The sequence below is a fragment of the Sorex fumeus genome, unplaced genomic scaffold (genome assembly GCF_029834395.1).
Source record: "Sorex fumeus unplaced genomic scaffold, SorFum_2.1 ptg000019l, whole genome shotgun sequence".
In the NCBI taxonomy this organism is placed as follows: domain Eukaryota; kingdom Metazoa; phylum Chordata; class Mammalia; order Eulipotyphla; family Soricidae; genus Sorex; species Sorex fumeus.
In genome coordinates this window covers 16,504,311-16,528,099 of record NW_026606076.1, presented here as the reverse complement: position 1 = coordinate 16,528,099, position 23,789 = coordinate 16,504,311, and the positions used below count along the sequence as shown (strand labels likewise).

General features: G+C 46.5%; 1 pseudogene; it reads right to left on the bottom strand.

Annotated features, from left to right (window-relative positions):
* Positions 1-879: 879 nt before the first annotated feature.
* Positions 880-5,258, bottom strand: LOC130021996 (putative zinc finger protein 56; annotated as a pseudogene).
* Between the last annotated feature and the right edge of the window lie 18,531 nt (positions 5,259-23,789).

Genomic DNA, 23,789 nt, shown 5'->3' with positions numbered 1-23,789 from the left:
TGTGAATATTCCTGTACTTAGCAAGGATTCAGAATGGCAGAAGGCCTTCCCACATTCCTCACATATAAAAGGTTTTTCTCTGGCGTAAATGCTCCTATGCACACTAAATCTGAGACTTCTCAAAATGCCTTTCCACATTTCTTACAAGTATACAGTTTCTCTCCAGTGTGTATTCTCCTATGTACATTAAGTATTGAGGACATACAGCGGCCTTCCCACATTCCTTACATATACAGTTTCTCTCCAGTGAATTCTCCTATGTACACTAAGGCTTGAGGCTTCAGCAAAGGACTTCCCGCATTCCTTACATAGATACGGTTTCTCTCCACTGCGAATTCTCCTATGTACAGTCAATTGTGAGGATGAAGTAAAGGCCTTTCCACACTCCAGACATATCTAAGACTCCTCTCCATTATGAATTCTCATGTGTAGAGTAAGGGAAGAGAACCGTGTGAATGCCTTCCCACATGTCTGACACTGATGAGAGTTCCCTCTGAGATGAATTTTCATATGTGCAGTAAGTCTTGAGGCTCCAGCAAAGGCCTTTCCACATTCATTACATATATACGGTTTCTCTCCAGTGTGAATTCTCCTATGTACACTAAAATTTGAGGCTACAGCAAAGGCTTTGCCACATTCCTTACATATATACGGTTTCTTTCCAGTGTGAATTTTCCTATGTTCACTAAGTCTTGAGGCTACAGCAAAGGCCTTTCCACATTCCTTACACATATATGGTTGCTCTCCAGTGTGAATTCTCTGGTGTACAGTAAGTTTTGAGGCTGTAGCAAAGGCCTTCCCACATTCCTTACATATAAACGGTTTCTCTCCAGTGTGAATTCTCCTATGTACACTAAGACTTGAGGATACAGCAAAGGTCTTCCCACATTCCTTACATATATACGGTTTCTCTCCAGTGTGAATTCTCCTATGTATACTGAGGCCTGAGGATTGAGTAAAGGCCTTTCCACATTCCATGCATATATATGGTTTCTCTCTAGTGTGAATACTTCTATGTATACTGAGGCCTGAGGATTGAGTAAAGGCCTTTCCACACTCCTTACATTTATACGGTTTCTCTCCAGTGTGAATTCTCCTATGTATACTGAGGCCTGAGGATTGAGTAAAAGCATTACCACACTCCTTACATATATAAGGCTTCTATCCATTATGAGTTTTCATATGTGTATTAAGACTAGAAGTGTGAACAAAGGCCTTCCCACATGTCTGACATTCATGAGGTTTCTCTCCTATATGAATTCTCCTATGCATAATAAGATGTGATGATTGATCGAAGGCCTTCCCATATGCTTCACATGCAAAAGGTTTTGCTCCTGAATTTATAATCATATGGTCATGATGGAGTAACCCTTGACTCACACTTTGTTCTTCGGGCTGACGTTTCTGGAGATTCTGTCGACTGTGGTTTTCTAAGGGAACACCACAGTGCTGAGAACATATGGAGGCTCCCGCACATTCCTTACACGTAGATGGGTTCTGCTCACGGTGACTGTCGTTGAGGGTATGTTGCTGTGAGGGACTCACTATAAACAGTGCTCCTCTCCCTAGCAGCTGCCGCACTGGGGGATTTTGTGCCTGTGAACTGAGAATAACACACGCCAAGGAACATTTTCCAGGAGAGGGCTTCTTCTGAATAAGGTAGCTCTCACCATTCTGATCACCCTCAGAAGACATCCCGCCTGTCTCGGGGTTCTCATGGGGCTGAGGGCAGGATTGCTCACTCGAGACATTGTCATACAGTGCAGGATCAGATACATTCCAATTGGGGTGGCAGCTTTCCTGTAGAACAACAGAGGATTCTAATTATTGACTTATTCACTGAGACTTCCTGTCAAAAAACTGAGCCCTTCAGATGTGGTTTCACACATATGCACGACACAAATGCAATTACCGACATATGAATTGTCTTACTATAGAATAACTTCATGTTACTGTAAGTTGGATGCACAAAATTGATGGATGCAGAGTCAGTAAATGCTGTGACTTCCCCCCCTTTAAATTAACGAAGGAATACAACTGGAAACAATTCCTTCTATAGAAATAGGACGCATCCATTTCAAGAGAAAATGAAATACAACCTCATGTGGGTTTTGTTAAAGCTTAGTGTGGAACCTGTGATGCAGGGGTGAAGACAATGCTGCATCGTCACGCAGCTGAGACAGACCACGTGGCCATTGCAAAGCTCTCACCACAAGTGATGCCTTTCAGGATCAATGACGTTCTTTGTTCTGTTTTGTAGTTTTTATTGATTGGGGGTTGGGTGGGTGGAGGGGCACACCATGGATTGTCTAGGATCAGTTCTGTGGGTCTATGGTGTCTATAAGGCGTGCTGGGTAAGGACCATCCATCCCTGTGCAAAGCAAGTATATTTCTCACTGAACCATCTCTAGGGCGCACAAATTAGCTTTCTAAACAACTACCACTGTCAAGCAAATCAAAACTCACAGTATTTTTATACATGGTTGATTTCAGCACCTAACAAAGCTAAGGGTCCTCTACTCCAAGCATCAGGCTTTGGAATTCCTCCCTGGCATTCTCAGGCTTCCACCTCAACAATGACATACTTGGTCCATTTCTGCTGGCATAATAATATTTATTCTCAAATAGCAAATCTTACCAACTCACTCGTACTTGCTGACCCCATTCCGAAATCAAAGTTCTGTAATGCCAAATCCTGAAGTTGTGGTTTCAGTTCTGAAACTGAACAAAACATGCAATTCAAGCACTTGTCAAAAAATGTAGCAAAATGATGCCATTTAGTTAAGAGTACATCTCTGTGGTTCTCAAAGTCCAAAGAGTCCCACACTAAAGAAAAGATTTGGATAGTGGAAAACTGTGAGGATTTTGGCAATTCTACACTAGGTTTTGCTTTTGTTCAGACCTGGTAATGTTCGGGAAACCAGGTTACTGAACACATAATTGAACAGGTCACTTTCGGGCACTGCAAGACACTCCCTGCTGTACTATCGTTCAGATACAAACTAGTTCTGTTATGGTCTTTCTTATTCGAAAGCCGTGGAAGCAAACTACAGGATCATTCTGTGACTGACAGCCCAGGGGAATGAAGAGCAGCGTGATTGCAGCACAGACCCAAGGATCCAGGAGATCAAGTACCTGGTCTCAGCAGAGTGTTTCATACATGCTCAGGGCACCCATACACTGCACCGGGCCTGAGCTAGGAAGGGTCCTCATACACTCACCCGCACACACGCCTCTCCTCCCCGACCTCAGGGCTCCTTCTTCCAGCCAGGAGATCACAGCAGGCTTCCTCCCAGAGTGCCCTGCCTCGACAGAGACAGAGGCATGGATAAATGACATGGAAAAGGTGACAGGTAAATCCCCATGTTTTCCTGATATAACTGGGCAAATATCTGAAAGGCATGAACAGAATGTCCATTTCCAAAATCCCACATATTTCTAGTTATTCAAGAGGTAAGACCCACGAAAATTCCACAAATACTCTAGACCGGGCCTTCTGGATGGCCGACAGGGGTTTGATGAGCACAGTATGTTGTTGGTTTTTGTCTTGTTTGGGGTCTCCCCTGGCAATGCTCCGGGGTGACTCCTGACTCTCTATTTAGAAATCACCGCTGGTGGAGCTCGGGGATGACATTGGATGCCGGGGATTTAACCCACGTGCACCGCTTTCAAGAAAATCACTTTCCTCCCTGTACTGTCTCTCTAGGCCCAGCAGCATATGGAGTTTCCTGAGCCCCTCATGAAATCGTCACGGATTTCAGTAAAACTAAGTGCATAATAAATCTGGAAATGGCCAAGGGTGGCAAGAGACCCTTATTTTTGTAAGCTGAAAAATGTATCCAGAAAGAGAGCACAGCAGGAGTTTCTCATGGCCAATCCAGGTGCGATACCCGATATCACCTAGGGTACCTCATGCCAGCCAGGAGTGATCCCTGAGTGCAGAGTCCAGGAGCAAACCCTAATTCATGCTTAAATCTCAAAATAACCATTAGAAGTAAATCCAAGCACTGAAATACGGCAGCGTCTAATGAGTTGAGAGACGAGATATCAAATCCCCAGTGGTGGGAGAGAGAGAGTACAGCACATAGGACAGAAGCGCTGCACACACATGTGGGTTTGATCCCAGGCAGCCCATATGGTCTTGGAGCAAGGCCAGGTGTGGATCCTGAATACACAGGCAGGAATAATCCCTAAGGAAAGAAGAAAAAGCAAAAAATGTCTGACTTGAGTGACTGGTGCAAAAGTACTGGGGGTGAGGCACCAACATTTTAAGTTGCCAAGAGGTTTCAGTCCATGGTAACCCAAGGCCCAAGAGCACTCTTAGGAGTCATCCTTTAGCACAGAGCCAGGAGAACTGTGGACTGTGCCCCCAAACAAAGGCAACAGATTAACCAATTAAACACACATGTAGTACACAAAGTAAATTGATGCACCAATGGATGGAACTATTTATATGGACCTGAGTGATAACTGGGCAGATAGGGATCTTCCCATGGACACAGTCGGAATGGGTTGATATGAATCACCCCATAGGATCTGGCGACCCCACAAAAGTAATTCCTGAGGACAAGGCTGAGAGTAAGGCCTGAGTATCCACAGGTGAACCCTAAAAAAATACGAGGGAGGGAACAATTACCTCATGTCTTTCCAGCATCCCAGCCCGTCACAGAGATACTGTTGGAAACACAGCTGCCTCCCAAGCCCAGGGAGCCCACGCGGGTCTGTTCAGACACCGTTGGCTCCACACTGCTCTCACCGACAGCCTGCAGATTCTGGTAGGTCTCCAGCATCACGTCCCTGTAGAGCTTCCGCTGAGAGGCCTCCAGGCATGACCATTCCTCCGGGGTGAAGTTCACATCCACATCCTGGAAGGTCACTACGCCCTGAGTCAGCACACGGAGAGGGTGGGAGTCAGAGTCTATCTTAGCCTCATTCCCACTACTGTGATGCCAAGACCCAGGGTCCTATATTGTCGCTGGCCTCTCTGCTCCGAATTAACCAGCCTCCATGAACACGCATTGTTGACGGGCCCCAGAAATCACATAAAGCACCTGGATCTGCTAAAGTTGGAGGACGTTATACAGAAGGTTCTTGGATATGTCTGACTTTCCTGGTAACCCCAGGGCCAATTCGAGCACCACTGGTGCAGTGAGCACTGTAGAGAGGATCACTTGAACACAGACTTGTACGATCCAAAAGACTATCGCTGAGTGTAGCAAAAATCTCTGCACACTCACCGCTGCACCCCCAGAGCTCATGACCAGTAGGGTTGAGAACTTGGCAGTCCATATAGACAACTACTCAGAGCAGTGCATCGCATATGTGCCCATAGGAACTCACTGCCCAGGACCACCCCAAATCCCGCTCAAAGAAGGTAGAGAAGTTTCTGGACTCCAACATCTCTACTGGCCTCAGAGATCCTTGGCTCTTTCTCCTTGGGACTGGCGCATGCTCAGAAATCCACACACAAGATTATGTGAACGTAAGACTATATGACTGAGGAGGTAGTCTCTCCAACGTAGTAAGGACAAAACAAGAGAAAAGCAAGTCTCGTGGCCCAAGTCACAGTAGTTGCCAGGGTGAAAAAGGGGCCAGCACAACCTAGGGTGCTCTGAGGCCAGTAAGTTTTGAATTCAGAGCCCAGAGTCAAGAGGTCAGTTCATGACAAAAACAATGCAAAAGAAACCGAAGCAGCAGGTTGGCGTAACAGGACAGCTGTTCCCGGGACAGCATGTAGGACTGGCGATCCCCAACAACCCATATGTTCCCACAAGCACTGCCAGGGGCAATGCCAGAGTGCAGCGCAAGGAGTGATAGCGAGAATCCTTGCTCTGTCACCCCAAATAAAACAGAAAACCCAAGATGAAACCTTTGGACCTCCAGCAACCCACTGGTCAACTAGACCTGTCAGGAATCAGTATTGAGCACTGAGCTTTGAGTATTCCTCATGCACCACTGGGTCAGCCCCAAAGCCAAATAAAACTAAACAAACATACACAAAAGCAGCTTCAAACAGCAGAACGGGACGGTCCAACCGGAAGTCTCATCTTGGAATCCGTCCAAAAGAAACTCAAAACAGGTGGCCCAGGAAGCCTGGGCACTCCTGGTACTACCTCATGTTATTCTATCTGTCTACTCCTACCTGAGGACGGTTTATCAGAAGCCACGTGACCATCTTCTCCTGTAACTGTTGTTCTAAGGATCAGCAGGAGGCTCCGTGCAAAGACCTGGAAAGTCAGAACAGTGAACACTAGAGAGGAGCATCTCCTCCCACTCCTGAGCTCAGATCAGCCACACCCTCCCGCACAGCCTCACAATTCCACCTCTGGGAGACAATGGCCTAAGCTCCTGTCTGCACTGGGGATGCAAATTTTGTTGGCATCTGTCTTGCACTTCAGGAGAGGAGCCTGGGCCCGGGCTACAGGGGAAGAAAAGACAGCCTTCTCTGATCCCCGGATTCCTCTATGGCTCCCACAGGAAAGTCCCTATAGGCCCTGCCAGGGACCGACTCTAATCCCAGGAGCTCCCAAATAGGCCGGCAGCAGGGTTCCCCCGTGGGAACCGTAGCCTGGAATGTGGCTCCACCATGTGACTTAGAGTGGACAAATCTTCGACACTCTCTTCCAGGGTGGACAAGGATATGCACCTGGGCACTCTGTCCGGGGGACCTCAGTGTTATCCACAAATGCAGGTGTCATCTGCTCAGGGAGATATTGAGGAGTCAGGGGTGCTTTGCAGCTTGATGTTAGGGAGCTGTAATTCATGAACCAAAAAGATAAACCAGTATTGTGGTTAGAAGGCAATAATGTAAGTTCGGTGCTTGACTAGATGAACCGATCAATCCTTGACATCCCATGTGGCCCCCAGTCGCGCCAGGGATAATACCTGAGCTTAGAGACCCGAGTAAGTCATGAGCATCTCTGTGTATGTGTCCTCCCCCCCCCCCAAATCTAAAGAACCAAAAATAGCCCCCGAAATACATTTTTATTGGCCAATCGCAGCCACCAGCAAGTACCCTTCCCGAACCCAAGCCTGACCCGGGCTCTCACGACAAACAATGAAAATGACCAGCAACAGGTCTCCTGCCATTAGGTGGAGGGGCTGAAGCTCTGACCCTCGAATCTGGAGATTCTACAGAAGCGAGTGTAGGGCTGATGGTTCAAACATGGGAGTGCTGGGAGGGTTGGGACGGTCAAACCCCTGGCTGAGTCCCACATTCACCCACTGTTGCCCCATCCTGAGCTGCAGAGGATCGTGGCCAAAGAGGCACCCCAGAATCACGAACTCACAACTGTCACTCCTGAACCCTGAGACAGCCCCCACTGCACCCCCAAAGCTCTGCCTCCCCCTAAAACCTCCATCACACCTCACGATCCACCTGGACGTTGGCGAACAAGGGAAAAACCAGCGCAAAATTGCCCCCAAGTTGGCTCGGACCCTCGGCTCAGAGTGTGGAAACGGGAAGGCGCGGGGTGTTCACAGGAGGTTGCTTGAGTTCTGCAACTAAATCCTTCTTCAGAGACCCCCTTCCAGGATGGGGCACACATTTACTTGTTCTTTGCCAAGTGAGCAACAGCCCCAGTGTCTGAGTCAGGGATGGAAAATGAACCATGACATTTATGACGTCACTTATGACATCACTTCCGTTTCCATTAGGTACCTTAAAGAGCCAGAGTCTAGGCACTGAGAACCTTTTTGCTACCCAGGTGAATCTGTGCTGCAAGGGGGATGGACTCGAATAAAGGGGTGGAGAGGCAAATGCTGGACTGGTCGGTCACACACTGGGGGCCTGGGGGTAAGGAGAAGTCCCGTGATCCTGCATTGTCAACGAACATCGAACCAATGATCTAAACACAAAATGTTACCCTGACTCTTGTCAAATGATCCCTGAGCTCAGAGACAAGAGTAAACCCTGAGCACTGTAGGCTGTGGTGAAAAATATAACAAGAAAAAAGTCAAATTCTACCGAAGGGGGGGGGGGAATGATGTACAAAGACAAACTGGAGAGTGAAACACTAAAAGAGTCAAATTTCTGGTCCTTAAAAATCCCCTATTATTGAGGCTGGAGAGACAGCACAGCGGGTAGTGTGTTTGCCTTGCACGCGACCAACCCAGGTTCGATTCCCAGCATCCCATATGGTCCCCTGAGCATTGCCAGTAGTAACTCCTGAGTGCAAAGCCAGGAGTAATCCCTGTGCATTTCCAGCTATGATCCAAAAAAGAAAAAAAAATCCCCTATTTTTGATCTATCGCTGCTACAAAAACTCACAGTTTCTCCTGAATCCCTATTGTTTTTTCACCATTGTTCATGCATGTATATGTGTATATATAAGTGTGACTTTGTGTGATTTTTGTTTCGGGGCCACAACCGGCAGATTTAGGGCTTACTCCTAGCTCTACATGCAAGAATCACTCTGGTACACACCATATGGGATGCAGGGGATAGAACCTGGGTCAACTGCTTGGATGGTAAGTCCTAACCCACTGTACTATGGCTCCGGCCCTAAGTAAATGTGCTGCTAGCACACCCAGTGGGATTCCTGAGCAAATGTCCTGACTTCTAGAAAACCAAAACTTTCTTGCTTAAAAAAAAAAAACCCTTTACCTTGGTTGGATTCTAGTTCTAAACAATTTAGGTTTAAAATTGGTTGATCATTTCTCCTCTGCTACAAAGAGCTGAGGCTTACTGAGTAACACCCATCCCAATCACTCCCATTTCCTTAGTACTCATCTTTAACTTTCCTGTGCTCTGCTTCCCCTATGCGTTAATCACCCGTTTCCCAGAACCACAACCTGTGAATTGTAAAGTCAGATTCTTCAGAGATCTCTGGATTTTGTATTTGTAAGTGAAATGTTGACTTTCTCTTTCCTTTATATCCTCTGCAGTTTACTGTAGACAAATATCCCTTTTTGCTCCTGGACAAGGATCAGTGCAGTCCCAGGTTGGGAGGATTGTGCTGGGAGGATTGGGATGGCCATGCCCACAGCCCTCAGCTTTGTATAGACAAAGGAAGGCAATATTATGCTTTTGTAACTTCAGAGTTAATTGACCGCAGATAGTATATAGTCTTTGGGATTGTCATGTTCATGAGACTTAAGCCTCAACTGCCCTTTGTTCTTAGCACCCCAAAAGCAAGAGACTGGATGGACCCAGGAGAGCTGTGAGCTACCCTGGCATTGAAAAGGGACAGGGAAGAACCATAACAGAGGAGTTACTGATCATTTACGCAGATATTTGGCAGAGGATATTCTCATTCACCCAAGGAGACACTCTGTCTCCCAGGGACATCTACGTTGCTTTTATCTTTTCCTCTAGTTGTATAAGTTATCAACACTTGTAGTTTGGATAAACACAGTAAGAGAGAAAGATTCCAACACTTAGTTCTCTGGGCTTTGACAGTAAATAAGGCTTTTTTTTTTTGGCTTTTTTGGGTCACACCCGGTGATTCAAGGGGTTACTCCTGGCTCTGTACTCAGGAGTTACTCCTGTTGTTGCTCAGGGGACCATATGGGATGTTGGGAATCGAACCCAGGTTGGCCGCGTGCAAGGCAAACACCTTAACCACTGTGCTATCTCTCCAACCCCCAGAGCAAATAAGGCTTATGACACTTACTTCTGTGGACTCTGAGAGCAAACAAGGCTTTTACTGTAAATCCCAGACTAAGTCTTCAGACCAGTTCAGTTTGTCCTTCCCCATGGGGGTACTGTCTCTAATATTGTAACAGTTTGCATCAAGACCATGCATGCGTGCTTTCTAGAATGTTCCATTTTGAAGCCAGGGTAGTTTTCCCACTTGCCCCGGGTCCATCCAAGTCCCACGGCAGAACCTCCCTTTTGGACTGTTAGGGAGTACAGCAACTGAAGCCCGAGTCAAGTAATGATTACCAAGCAATTATGCCCTGGAGAAGATGACTTGAGAGACAATCAACTCCCAAATATTAGGAGTATAAGCATTGATGATCTTTCTATGTTTAACCAAAGAACAGTGCTGTAGAGTAAAAACGTAAAAAAGCTATAGGGGAAACAGGAAAGCAGGTACAAATACACAGCACTTCAACTACAAAGCAATACAAATATAAAGTTGAGAATTACCAGAAAGTTATGGTTTATAAGTAATCAAGACTCACCTGGGGAACTGAAACAACAGGAGGGAAAATACAAAGGAAATGTTAAAAATAAACTTGAACTAAATTAGGGATGTTAGCAAGAACATGATAAGCTTCTCTGGGAGGAGGAAAAGGTCAATTCAGAGATGAAGCTTAAAACACTTTGGGTTAATATCCAGCAGATCACCAAAAGCCTGGCCCGTTTCCTTCTTCGATTCTCTGTCACCCTTCACTCGCCAGGGTGGGGAGACCAATCATAGTCACCAAAGGCACGCAGTGCATGTCCAGACATTATTTGAATACAACTCTCAGTACTCAGTGCAATACCGAGGTTTGCCTGATCAGGGAGAGAGGAAGAGTCGGGTGCAATTTTCAAGTTGATTTTAGGATACAGACATTCTGCGTTACAAAAAAAAAAATGTGGAGTCAGAGATAGTAAGCTGGGAGTTACGCTTCCCATGCTCACCCCGATCAATATTCGGCATCTCACATGACCCAAAAAAAAGAAACTTAAAAAATATTCCAGAGTGCTGCTCCTGAAGTAAGCCCTGAGATTCCACATATGTGCCCAAAATACAAGCAAAAATAGCCACAAAGTAAATTTTCATTTGCAAACCGTAACCACCCCTAGAACCACGCCCAAGGGACGGTCTGGAAATCAAGGCTACTAGTGAATAGGACCGAGGGCTACAGTGTCATTAGCCATTAGGAAGCTGCCCCCCTGCCCCTGAAAAATGAACAGTTCTTTTATAGTTTTGGAGGCACCACCGGCGATATGGACGAGAAACTTGACTCTGCGATCAGGCACCCATCCTGGTGGACCTCCGGGATTAAACTTGGGTGGGCCACATGCAAAGCAAATTCCCTAACCACTGTGCTATCTCTAAGAGAATCTGCAGGTTTTGCAGCAGGGAGGTCCCGGCCAAAGCATCCAAGACATGGCCCAGCGCAGTCCCGTGCTCGGAGGGTCAGGCCGGCCCAGCCACTTAACTCTGCAGCCCCCGCGCCCAACGGCCACCGTCCCATGGAGGAGCTGCAGGGGATCCCCAAAACCAAGCACTCACACCCGCGACCCCTGAGCCCCGGCACACCCCCCACTGCACTCACCAAAGCTCCATGTCCCCCACCAAACCCTGCCGTGCCGCAGGAACCACCGGGATATTGGTTGAAAATGGAGCTTAAAAGTGTCCTTAGAGCTGGCTTGGCCCCGCCCCTCAGTGCAGAGACCTGGACGCGCGGGGCGGGGCGCTCACAGGAGGCCACTAGTGTCCTGCCACGAAACCGGCCTTCACAGACCCCTTCCACGTGGAATAGCCTCTTCTCCCTTCACCTGTGTAACAAATGGACACCGGATCCAGCGGCTTGCATGCAAACACCCAAATGCCCTGTTGTTACATTACTTCTGCTTGTGCAAGCAGCCTTAAAGGGCCAGACACGAGCTTCACAGAGAACAACTAGGAAAATGCAAGTAAATCTGTAAGGCTCGTTGGCTGGAGCTAAAGCACAGTGGACAGGGTGTTTGCCTTCTACGCAGCTGACCCAGGTTCAATCATCTGTATTCTATGTGGTCCCATTTTGGTGTATAATAGATTGTTAGGATTTTACTGCTTCCAAAGTGTGAGTCTCAACACATTTACCCTCAATATTTGTGTAAATCCAATGGAAAACTGAATACAATGAGTGCAGATATGCTACAGGGAGTGAAGTGCTTCCTTGAATGTGCCTGACCTGGACACAAATTATGGGCTGCACAGCGGGATGTGACTCCCAGAACATAACACAGAAGATCCTGAAGAATGGAGGTTTGGCTGTCTATCCAACATCAAAAGGGTTCACCACAGCATCCTGGTTGATCTCTGCCATGATCCTCTGCAAACCAGGGCCTCTAAGCCAGGTCTGAGTCATAGCAAAGAATGAAAGAATGGTGAGTCTTGACAGTACCCAACAAAAGGCAATGTTAGTACCTATTTACTTCTTATTTAATTCCTTCCACCTTGCTTTATCACTAAGAACCATTATTTACCAGTTAACATACTGGGAAGTCCACATGCCAGGACATTGTCATAACCAGGGTGCAGGGGATAATCAGCAAGTACCTTTCAGTTGTGGTACTAGTATCACAGGAAGCTTTCACACATAACAGGATTATTTCCTTCCTTACTGTGCTTTTCTATCAATCCCCCACCCACTTGTTGAAACTAAAATTGTTTTACCTCAGGGCCCTGTTCTGATGCCACCCATTGTTATTATGGAAGTGATTGATCCAGCATTTGCTCGAGGCCCTCCCGTTGATCATCGATTTGCTCGAGCGGGCCCAGTAACGTCTCCATTGGAGACTTTGGTGTTACTGTGTCTGGCATATCGAATACTCTCAGTAGCTTCCGGGCTCTCCGAGAGGGGCAGAGGAATCGAACTCGGGTCGGCCATGTTGGCTGCGTGCAAGGCAAACTGCCCTACCTGCTGTGCTATCTCTCCAGCATAACTTTTATATTTCCTACAGCTTGAGGGAACATGAAGGCCTTCCTATATTCCCTACCTACAGGATTTTCTCCAGGATTCTCTTTAAAGACGCAGGTGTGAATAATGCTCTTTCCACATTCTTACACACACACACACACACACACACACACACACACACACACACATACACACATATATATATATACACATATATATTCTTACATATATATACATATGTATATTCATCTATAGCTTCTCTCCTGTGTGAATTCTCCTATGCATAAGGCCCGAGGATCCAGGACAGTCCTTCCCACACTCCTGACAGATGAAAGGTTTCACTACAAAATGACTTTTCCCATGTGCAGTAAGGGCTGAAGACAAACTGAACACCTTTCCACATTCCTTACACTTATGAGGTTTCTCTCCACTGTGAATTTTCAAGGTTCATAAAGCTATGCCAATTGCATCAAAATCTTCCTGCAGTCCTTTCATATATAAGGACTCAATCCAGGATAAATTTTTCTCACACGGCAAAGCTTGAGGATTGAGTAAAAATCTTCCTACACCCCTACATATGTTTTCTTCGAGTATGAATTTTCCTATGTTTAAAGTTAGGGGGAAGTGAAGGCTTTGCCAAAGTCTTTACAAAGATAAGGTTTGTTCCAGTACGAAAATTTCAGTGTCACAAAAGGATTGTGAAATAAGCAAAGCCCTTGCCACACTCCTTACATATATATATATATATATATATATATATATATATGTGTGTGTGTGTGTGTGTGTGTTTGTGTGTGTGTATATATATATATTCACTGCAATGTGCATTTTCTTATGGACACAAAAATTTGAATAGTAGGTAAAGATCCTCCCACAGTAGTGACACGAATAGTGTTTCATTCCTATATGAAATTTCCTATGCTCAGAAAGACCTGAGAAGAACTGAAAGGCCTTTCCACCTACCTGACATATAAGGGTTTTCTACAAAACAGAAATCATGAAATCTAAGACTTCAGGAAGAAGCAAAGGCCTTCCTACACTGCTCACATGTATTAGTTATCTCTCAAGTGTGAGTTTTTCTGTGTACTAAGGCTTGTGGAATAAGCAAAGACTTTCCACTCCATATATGCATATGGTTTCTTTCCAGTGTGACTTTTTCTGTGCATACTAACACATATGAGTCAGAGAATGGCCACAGTACATTCCTTACATGCATACGGACTCTGCAGTATGAAATTTCCTGTTTATAAGGTATTCGGATCCATTGAAGGGCTTCCCTCAGTCCTTATACTTAAACGGTTTCTCTCCTGTGTGGATGTTCACATAGTCCCACCGGGGTGATGCTGAACTCAAAAGTTTGTCCTCAGTGCTTAAATTTCTGGAGATTCTGTCCATTATGGGCTTCTATGGGAAAGTGACGGTGCTGAGGACAAGGGAAGAGTGATCTTCTGATCACCCTCAGAAGACATCCCACCTATCTTTGCATCCCTGTGGGGACGAGGGCCAAATTGCTCATTTGAGCCTTTATCACAGTGTGCAGGAAGAGACAGTCCACCAGGGCTAGCTGATCCCATGTAGAAGAACAGACAAGGATTCCAATCATAGATCTATGCCATGAGAATTTTCATGTCAAAAGAAATCAAGCTCTGCAGGTACGTAGCTGGTAAGGTATGGGATAATGAGTTTCTTGGGGAAGTAATAAATCGAGAAGGGGATGAAAGCAGTGACTCCGAAGCGAACCCTGGGGATTCAGAGAGGAACTGGCCTAGTAGAAACCCAGAGAGTTGGAGACATGGAACAGGAGCAAAGGCTGGTAAGAACATCAGAGAGCAAGGTCGGGCCAACGCTCTACCGCTTGACAACACACGAGCAGTGGACTCTCAGCTACAAAGAAAACTCCAGGAGGAAGTTTCAGAAACATGACTTCAAACTGAGAGTATCAGGCTAGTACAGTGCGTTGCATGCAGTCAATCTGGTACAATATCCAGAATTCCAAAGGGTCCACTGAGGACCATCTGACTAATAGATGGATGGAATTTTGCTCTATCCAATCATAAATGTTTCCTATTTTACCTCTAATGTTAGTAAAGTGAAATGGGTGGGACCCAGGAATGTGAGCAACCGTGTGAGTAATCACAGGTAAACGAAATGGTCTGCTGGGATGTGGAGAGCTTGGGACCTGACCTATAATCCCACTTATAAAACATTTCATCAAGGCTCCCCTTCCATCCTTTCAAACGACATTCTGTGCAAAGTTACCTGCATGTAAACTCTCCAATTGAGATCAGAGCAAGTGTAGATCTGGGTAGGGTGTTGCTTTCACATGGCCAACCTAGGTTCAATCCCCAGGATCCTGTAGAGTCTCCCAGAGCACCATCAGAAATAATACCTGAGTGCAGAGCCAGGAGAAACCACTGAGGATCACCAGGTATTGTAGGATAATAGTGGTCTGCCCTTGCTCCCTGGCAGGTGAGAACTTATGTTTGTTGATTGCCCATAACCTTTCAATTACCTTTGTCTCCTGATCAGACTTTCACTTGGAAAGATTGTCTATCTCTTCTCCTTAATGTCTTTTGCATGGTTAGCTATTTCAGAGCAACTGCTTTTTATATGGATACAGGAAGACAGTTACAAAGAAAAGCCTGAGCTTGAAATTTGATGGTCTCCAGATAATATTACCTCCTGGACATCTGCTCTTTTGACTGAAGCCTCAGTTGCCCTTACTTCCTTGATCTCTAAAAGAAGGGTCCGATAAGAGACTAGATGGACCCAGGGAATGTGGTGAGCTAGCTACCCTGGCATCGAAATGGTCCTGGCCAAAGTACCATAATGCTTATCTATAAGAGCCTGGTCATGGACAAATTCTGTCATGAATCCAAAAGTAATAACTAGACTTGGACGCTGCTGGGATTAGGAGTGATTGATCTGGCCTCAGCACTGTAGTGTAATCTGTGGTGAGACATCCCCAGGAGAGTCACCAACAAGCCTAAAAGTGTCTATTACTGTGTCTATACAGAATGGTAATCATTAGGAAGTAATACGAAATATGTCAATTCAGTTACTGGTCTAAGGAGAGCAGTAACACACCTTAAGGGCTGCTTTTCCTTCGTGGGCTGCAGGTGATGGGGAAGTCTGGAAAACCATTTTTCATTGTGCTTCCCGTGGGGAGGCATGGATTGGGGTCGTGGTGAGAGAAGAAAAAGAGCAGCTTAAGGGAGACAGGGGGAATGAAGGAGACCGAGAAAAGAATTGATCCTCTACCACCCTGATCCCCTATCTTCCCGTATGTACGTGTTACACCCAACAACTGTCCCTGTTGCCATGTAATCCCATCAATGGCCAAGAACCAGAGACTATAAAACCCTGCTCCTGGAAGAGAACAGCCCAGTCTCCTGACTCTGCGTCTGGTTGTCTTACTAGGTGTGTTCAGTTTCCCTTCCCATCCCGAGCAGAGACCCGGCAGCTGAAGACCTCTGGTTCGAGCCACAGCTATGCTTAATACCACTCTCCAAAAGTTCGGACGAGCCTCACTCATGAAGGAACCGGCAGAGGAACCCAGGTGTGCAGGACCTGGTGCTTATATCTCCAAGCTGCTCGTATTGGGACTGGGCCTCCTCCACGCATATCTCCCATCTTCCAGTATGTTGGCGTTACACCCACCAACTGTCCCCGGTGCCGTGTAATCCCATAAATGGCCAAGACCCAAAGACTATAAAACCGTGCTCTGGGAAGTTCGCGGACACACGAAATCTTACTATCTACTCTTACTCTGGAAAAACTGGCAGGCTATCCGAAATATCCTGCCCACACCACAGAGTCTGGCAAACTCCCCATGGTGTATTCAATATGCCAAAAACCAGTAACAATCATGGTTCTCTTTCTCCTGACCCTGACAGAGCCTCAAATGTGGCACTTCTTAAAATCTCAGGGATAGGAAGAAGGAGACATTACTGGGGCCTGCTTGAGTCAATTGATGAACAACAGGATGATAATGATACAGTGAGAAAAGAAGAGACATAGAGTTAGAGGACACGGTTCCGACTTAGAGAGAAGGCTGAGAGCTGAGGGTAAGAGTGGCTGGGGAGATTGGAGAGGAGTCACAGAGAGCACTGGAAAGCGAGTTAGAGAGAGGGTTGGATAGAGTTGGGAGAGAAAAGACTGAATAAACTGCAACCAATTAGCAACCAGCCTGGTCCTCATTCTATTTTCATCAGCCCAAAGCAACAGCTGTCCAGGGTGGAGAAGAGGCTCGAGAGCACCAAATGTGGACAGTGAGAGAGAGCCGCCAGGAGAGACCGGGAACATCTGTTAACATATAATTCCTGTTAAAAGCCCCACTTCTCATAGGGTGCCCCAAGCCCCCCTCAAGTGACTCCTGAATATAGAGTCAGGAGTAAGCCCAGAGCACTTCTGGCTGTGATCCGAAAACAAAAACACAAAAAAGTGAACTGTGGGGGGGGGCTGGAGCGATAGCACAGCGGGTAGGGTGTTTACCTTGGACACAACCAACACAGGTTTTATTCCCAGCATCCCAAATGGTCCCCCAAGCACTGCCAGGAGTAATTCCTGAATGAATGAGCCAAGAATAAATGTTGTGCATCACCGGGGTGACCCAAAAAGCAAAAAAAAAAAAAAAAGTGAATTGTGTAGTTAAATAGAAAAAAGAACACAACTTTCTCGACTTAGCATAAAAGCATTTTTATGATGGCTACAGAGATAGCACAGACCGCGAATTCCTTGTCTGGCACATAGCTGACCAGGGTTCAATCCCTATCACCTCACAGGGTCCCCAAACCTAGCATTATCAATGAGAACAGAGCCGGGGTAAACTCTAATCTCCATTGGGTGTAGCCAACCAAAAATAAATCAATAAATTTAGGTGCCAGAACTATAGTTTGGTAGGGTACTGGCCTTGTACACGGCTGACCTGTATACCCCGGCAACACACTGAGTACCGTTTGGTACCTTTTGGCAGCAACCACAGGGTATGACCATATATATATATATATATATATATACAGACACACACAAATATATGCGTGTATGTGTGTGTATATCTATATCTATATCGATATATGTAATTTGTTCACAAGTCAACCTCCACCAACCAGTTTTATAGAATGCAGGTTTGGATTGTGCTACAGGTGGCAGAACTTTGAGCTTACCTGAGTGGTGCTTGGGGAATACTGCGTTGTACAGGAGACTGTACCATGGCAGATTGCTTGCAAGGACCCGTCCTGCATTCCTGGCCTATCTCTGACTGCAGGAATTCAAATTCTATATAAATAATGTGAACCTTGTGAGAAAGATACAGGCAGGGGGCAGGGATGAGGCCCAGCTGGTAGATAGAGGTCAGGGCAGGGTTGCTGGCACCTGGGGCCTCCTGGTGCAAACCTGAGCCAGAAGTACAGGCTGCAATTTCAAAGGTTTGCAGCGGCCTGGAAGAGCTGACAGTGAGTGGGAGGGCACTTGTCATGAACGCAAAAGACTTAACTTCACAACCTGAATTGCCAAGGAGTGATCACGGAGCACTGCTGGGTTTGGCAAAATCCTGCATAGCCAATCCGCCTTCTACCCAAAAAAGGCAATGAGGAGTTAATTGCCAACAGAAGAGGTGTGAAATCTAGTAATATATTCTGAATAGTCAGTCCTCTGGGTTTTTTGTTTTGTTTTGGGACCACATGCAGAAATGCTCAGAGCTTACAGGCCAGGTTTTCAGACTATGATTTTACTACTATGGGTACATGATTTAATAAAAGAAAAAGAGGATGAAAAATTATACTTGGAGCCAGAGTGATGTACAGTTGGCAGGGCATATGTTCGGTCCCCGGCATCACATACAGTCCCCCAATCACTCCCAGGTGTGATTCCTGAGTGCCAAGCCAGAAATAGCACCTGTGCATTACCGCTGTGTCCCAAAAAGAAAAAAGAAAAAAAAAGAAAAGAAAAATTAAATTTAGCCCAAACGAGATTTTAAAGTCCATAATTTTGCCCAGAGCCTCCAACTCCTTCATTTTCCCTTCACAGCCATCTGTTGAAAGGTCTCAAGAATTTTCACATGCAAGAGCCCTCAATGAAGGTATAAACAGGAGAGAGCACACCAGACTGAAGGAGATGACAGCTACCTGGAAGCCCAGAGGGCCTTCCCTGGTATCCAATTTCCACTAGTCCCCTGAGCACAGAGCAGGGCACAGACCACAAGTACTACCAGGTATGGCCCCAAATCTCACCTCCTCTGCTCCCCAAGTAGTGAGATATACCCAAGGAGAGAAGCTTAGAGGGCTGAGCACCTGATTTACCTTTGGGGGATATGGCATGGCTCCGCCTGCTTCTCAGACACACAGACACAAGAGGGGGGGAGAGTCTCAAAGTACCTCCAAGTTTGTAGCAAATGGAGTTGGGGGAGGGAGGAATAGACAGATGCTCCAACCCCAAAAAGATGCTCAAAGAATGCTCATGTGTCAAGACAAATTCTGGAGTGGGAGGGCTGTTGTCCTACCTAGTGATGCTCAGGGGACAATATCACCTAGTGATGTTGTGGCAGGGATAACTCTGGTCACCGCAAGAAAGACAAACGCCCTCCTGGCTGTACTACTGCACGGGCCCCTAAGAGTGAGACATTTAGAACCTATTGCAGCTGGTCCCTGGAAAACCCCTTTCTGCAAGTACTCACTTCAACAGCAGGGCACACCCCTGGTCTTGCAGAGATGGACAGTGGAGATGCTTGGAATCTGGACAGGTGAGGCAGAAATTCTTTTTTTCTGATGAAATATAATCACATAGGGTTAGCAAAGATAGTAAGTTTATAGGGTGCATTTCTTTCAAGCAGCTAAGCCGGGGTCAATATGCAACAGGACATAGGCTCACCCACTCCAGCACTGCTAAAAATGATACATGAACTCAGAACCAAGAGTAACCCCTGAGCACTGAGTGCTGCTGTGGCCAAAAACAGTAGAATAAATTAAGTAATAAAGACATTTCTGGGACCGGAACAATGGTACAGCAGTAGGGAGTTTGCCTTCCATGCGGCCAACCCGGGTTCGATTCCCGAAATCCATATTGTCCCCCAGCACTGCCAGGAGTGACTCCTGAATCCAAAGCCTGAGTAAACCCTAAGCATCGCTGGCTGTGACCCTAAAAATCAAAAAAAAAGAAATTTCTGTGTAAAGAGATTGGAGACACAGTATAGCAGGTGAAGTGCTTGTCTTGCACTCGGCCAAGCCAAGTTTGAATCCTGGCATCCCCTACGGTGCCCTGAGCCCAGCCAGGAGTGATCCATGAATGCAAAGGCAGGAGAAGTAACTGAGTCTTGCAGTTGTACTTCCTACAGACTGAATCATTATTTCATTTAAACGCATAAATGTGTGGTGGCCAATGGTGATCCTAAATTGCATTATTAGAGGGTTTAGGGCACACTCTGGAAGTGCCCAAGCTACTTTCTGCTAAGATGGCACATTTGGTTGCAAGACCCACTGCAGCTCCACCCTGTTGTACCTCTCCAGACCACGACCTGAGTTGGCTTAAAGCTCCACACCTTGGGGCCTGAGTGACAGCATAGACAAATGAGCATTTCTTTTGATGTTGGACAACCTTGGTTTAATTCTGGGCATCCCTTATGGTTCCTAGCACCACTAGGAGTGCTTGCTGGATTTAGAGCCAGGAGTAAACATAATGCCTTGCTGGGTGTGACCCCAAATGCAAAATACATAAATAAAAAGGAAAGAGAAGCTCCCCACCTCCCTGAACTCCCAGAACCCATTGAATGCACAAGAACCAGTGAAAATCAAAGGCTCTGCCAAATGCTTTTGAGCCTCAAGCATATGAAGAATATGCCGTGCCCCTCCCCCCATTCAGCCCCGCCATCCCCCAAGAACGACAGGACAGAGGGGAGGGTGTTTTTTTCCTTCATGCTGCTGACCCAGATATGCGGTACCCTGTGCAACCCCATGAGTGACCCCTGAACACTGCCAGGTGGGACTCAACAACCCCCAAGAGGAAAAAAAATGCGCACCCAGGTCCCTTTGACGAGGGAATCCCATGCTTTAGCCCTATTCCACAATCCGCCTAAGGAATGACAGGGGACAAGGAACGGGATGTCCTGGGGACACTGCTTGGAATGATCCACCCACACTGTGACTGACCAGGTGCTGGTTGTCGCCCCGAAACTAAGATAACGCTGAGCTGCCCTCACATGCCCCATCAGATCTGGGGGAGACTGAGGCTCCCTCTAGCTCTGGCACTTGCTGCTTTGTGAGGGGCCCGAGCGATGGGTCAGCAGGGAGGGCACTGGCCTCGCATCCCAACACCCAGAAGGGTCCTCGAATCCCCAGGGAGGGAGTCCTGGGCGCCACCGGGAAAAGGTCTAAAACACATGAAAAAAATTAAAAATTTTATTTTCACTTTTGCTTGTTCAGTTATTGTCCTTGTTTCTGGAACTTTCAGAACGACCTTCGCGCTTCCAATTCGTTTTTCTCCTCGACCACGTGCTTCCTCTACCCACCCACCTTTTTGGGGTGTCTGGGGGGCTTTGCCAAGGGGTTACTCCAGGCTCTGGGTTCACTCCAGGCCGTGATCGGACGCTCTGGGGTGCCAGGATCGAACCCGGGCGGCCGCGTTCCCCCCTTATACATCTTTCTAAATAAATTCTCCTTAGTATCAACGAACCTGTTTCCCCCAAAATCAATTTATAAACCTCTTGGCGGGAGCGCTCGGTGCGTCCTGGGTGAGGGGCCGCCACCCCGGGCCACCGCTACGGAGCGACCCCTCCGCCCCCAAGGCGGAGCACGCGGAGGTTAAGGCGCTCAGAGCGACCACCCGGACGGGCAACGGTGAAACCGACCTCCCGGGACCCCCCTGCCTCCCCTGGGTGGCCCCTCACCCGCTCCTTACCATCCTCAACCACGAGACCCGCCGGGTGGGGGAATCTGCCATCACAAGACTGAGGCTGTTTTGGTTTGATTTGGTTTGTTCATGGTTTGGGGATTAACACCAGCAATGCTCACCTGCACTTTGCTGATGACATCGTTCTAATAACACCAAATATCAGCCAAGAAACACAAATGCTGACCTACTTCAACCGTGAGAGTAGAAAGGTCGGACTACAGCTGAATCTTACGAAGACAATGGTTATGAGAAACAGCCTCGTTCCTGATGCTCCATTCGCTTTCAATGGAACCACCATCTCCAAATGCAACAGTTATATATACCGAGTTCAAGAAATCAACATGATGACTTTCCTGGCACCTGAGTTGTGCAGGAGGAAGAAAGCGGCTTGGAATGCCTTCAAGAGCATTGAAGAAATAACTAAGAGGACAAATAACCTCCAGCTATGAGCACATCTCTTTGATTCCACTGTTCTTCCTGCATTAACATATGAATCAGAACAAAAACAGGATGAGAATGCTACTCCAGTCTCTCAAAGAGGAATCAAAAGAGCTATGCTTGGAATATCACGGATCACTCAAATGAGAGATAGAATCCGGAGTTCTGATCTCCGCCGGACAAGAATCAGGGACGCTCTCTCATCTGCCAAGGCATCAAAAATCAGATGGGCTGGACACGTAATGAGGTTTACAGACAACCACTGGCCTGGAGCATTACTGACTGGATTCCACGGGACGTCAAAAGATCTCGTGGACGCCCACTTACAAGATGGTCAGACTTCTTCGTCAAGACCCTGAATAATCGGTTTGAGGCTCTGTATGTTCCTAGAACGAACAGATGCCATTGGGCTACACTAGCACGCAGCAGGCATACATGGAGATGTTACTGGCACCAACTCCAATAAATTGATGAATAAAGGGGGATCAAGGGATATATTTTTTAGGTTTTAGAATTACTGCTTTTATGCAGCAACACGGTTAGAACTTGAAGATACCGGCTTGAGTGAAGTTAGCCAGAAAAAGAAACAAAAACAGGATAATATTCACTCATCTGTGGAATACCGAACACTGGATGAGGAAATGTACTGTAAAGGGGCTGCTTCAATCATCCATGATTCCAGTGTTTAGAGAGAAAATGAACAAAGAAGGAAAGAAATTTGGGGTGGAAGAGAACCAGAAGTTTCCAGGGATCAGGGATTCATTTATGCCAGTGACATGAGTGAGGGGTATAGCCATTTACCCAAAACACAGATGCAACATAACTGAAAACAAGAGATTTAAGCTGTAACCACTGAAACCTAGTCATGTGCTTGTCTAGATGACAGGCGGGGGTAGAGTAAGGACTGGGGTGGGTAGGGAATACGGGAACACGGGTGGGGGAAAGCTGATGCAGGGACTGGTGTTCGGTGATTGTATGCCTAAAACAACTATCAATAACTTTGAAAATCCTGGCACTTTAATGAAAACTTTAAAAAACAATACAATAAAATACATTTCCAGATTTCAGCACACACAGAGGTTAAAGACCCTCTAGTCCCAGTATTAGGCTCTGATACTTTTCCTGTGATGCTGACACCATATATGTGGTTGTGAGGATGAAGCCGGACCCCACCTTTCAAGTCACATGCTCGGTCCACTGAGCACTCCAATGGCATAATAGTTTCAACAAGAGAATCTTGCAGCACACTTGTATGCAATACCCCTGTTCTCTAAAGAAATTGCTGTAATGCCACATCCTGAACCTTTGATTTGAGTTCTGAAATCAAACAAAATGCACAATGAGAATTAGTCCAATGTTGAATGGAATGCAGTCGAATGATCAAACAGGTGGAGGACATTCTCCATAGTTCTCACAGTCCAAGCAAGCCTACAGAAAGGGAAAATCTTCGGGAAGTGTTGCTGGGAGGAGCTCGGCAATCCCCAAAAAAGCCTTTTGGGTTTTGTTTTTAATCAGATCCAGCGATGCTGGGGATACCATAGGTGATGCTGGACATCGAAGGTAGGCGGCCTCTGTAAGGCGAGCACCCTCCGTGATGCACTGCTGTTCTGGTACTAATTAGTTTCATTATGGGCTCACAGTCACAATTTAACATACACACAATAAAACAATTTTTGGTGGGTACAAGCATACAGCAGGTAGGCATTTGCCTTGCATGAGGCTAACAGGGGTTGATCCTTGAACACTGTCAAAATCAACTTACGAGAACCACCAGGAATAACTGCTGAGCATCCCCAGGCCCCAAAACAAAACTAAATTTCTTCCCATATTCAAAAAACCATGGCAATGATCCAAAGGCAAAGATATGCATGGTGTCAGATTGACTGAGCGGAGTCCAGAAAGGG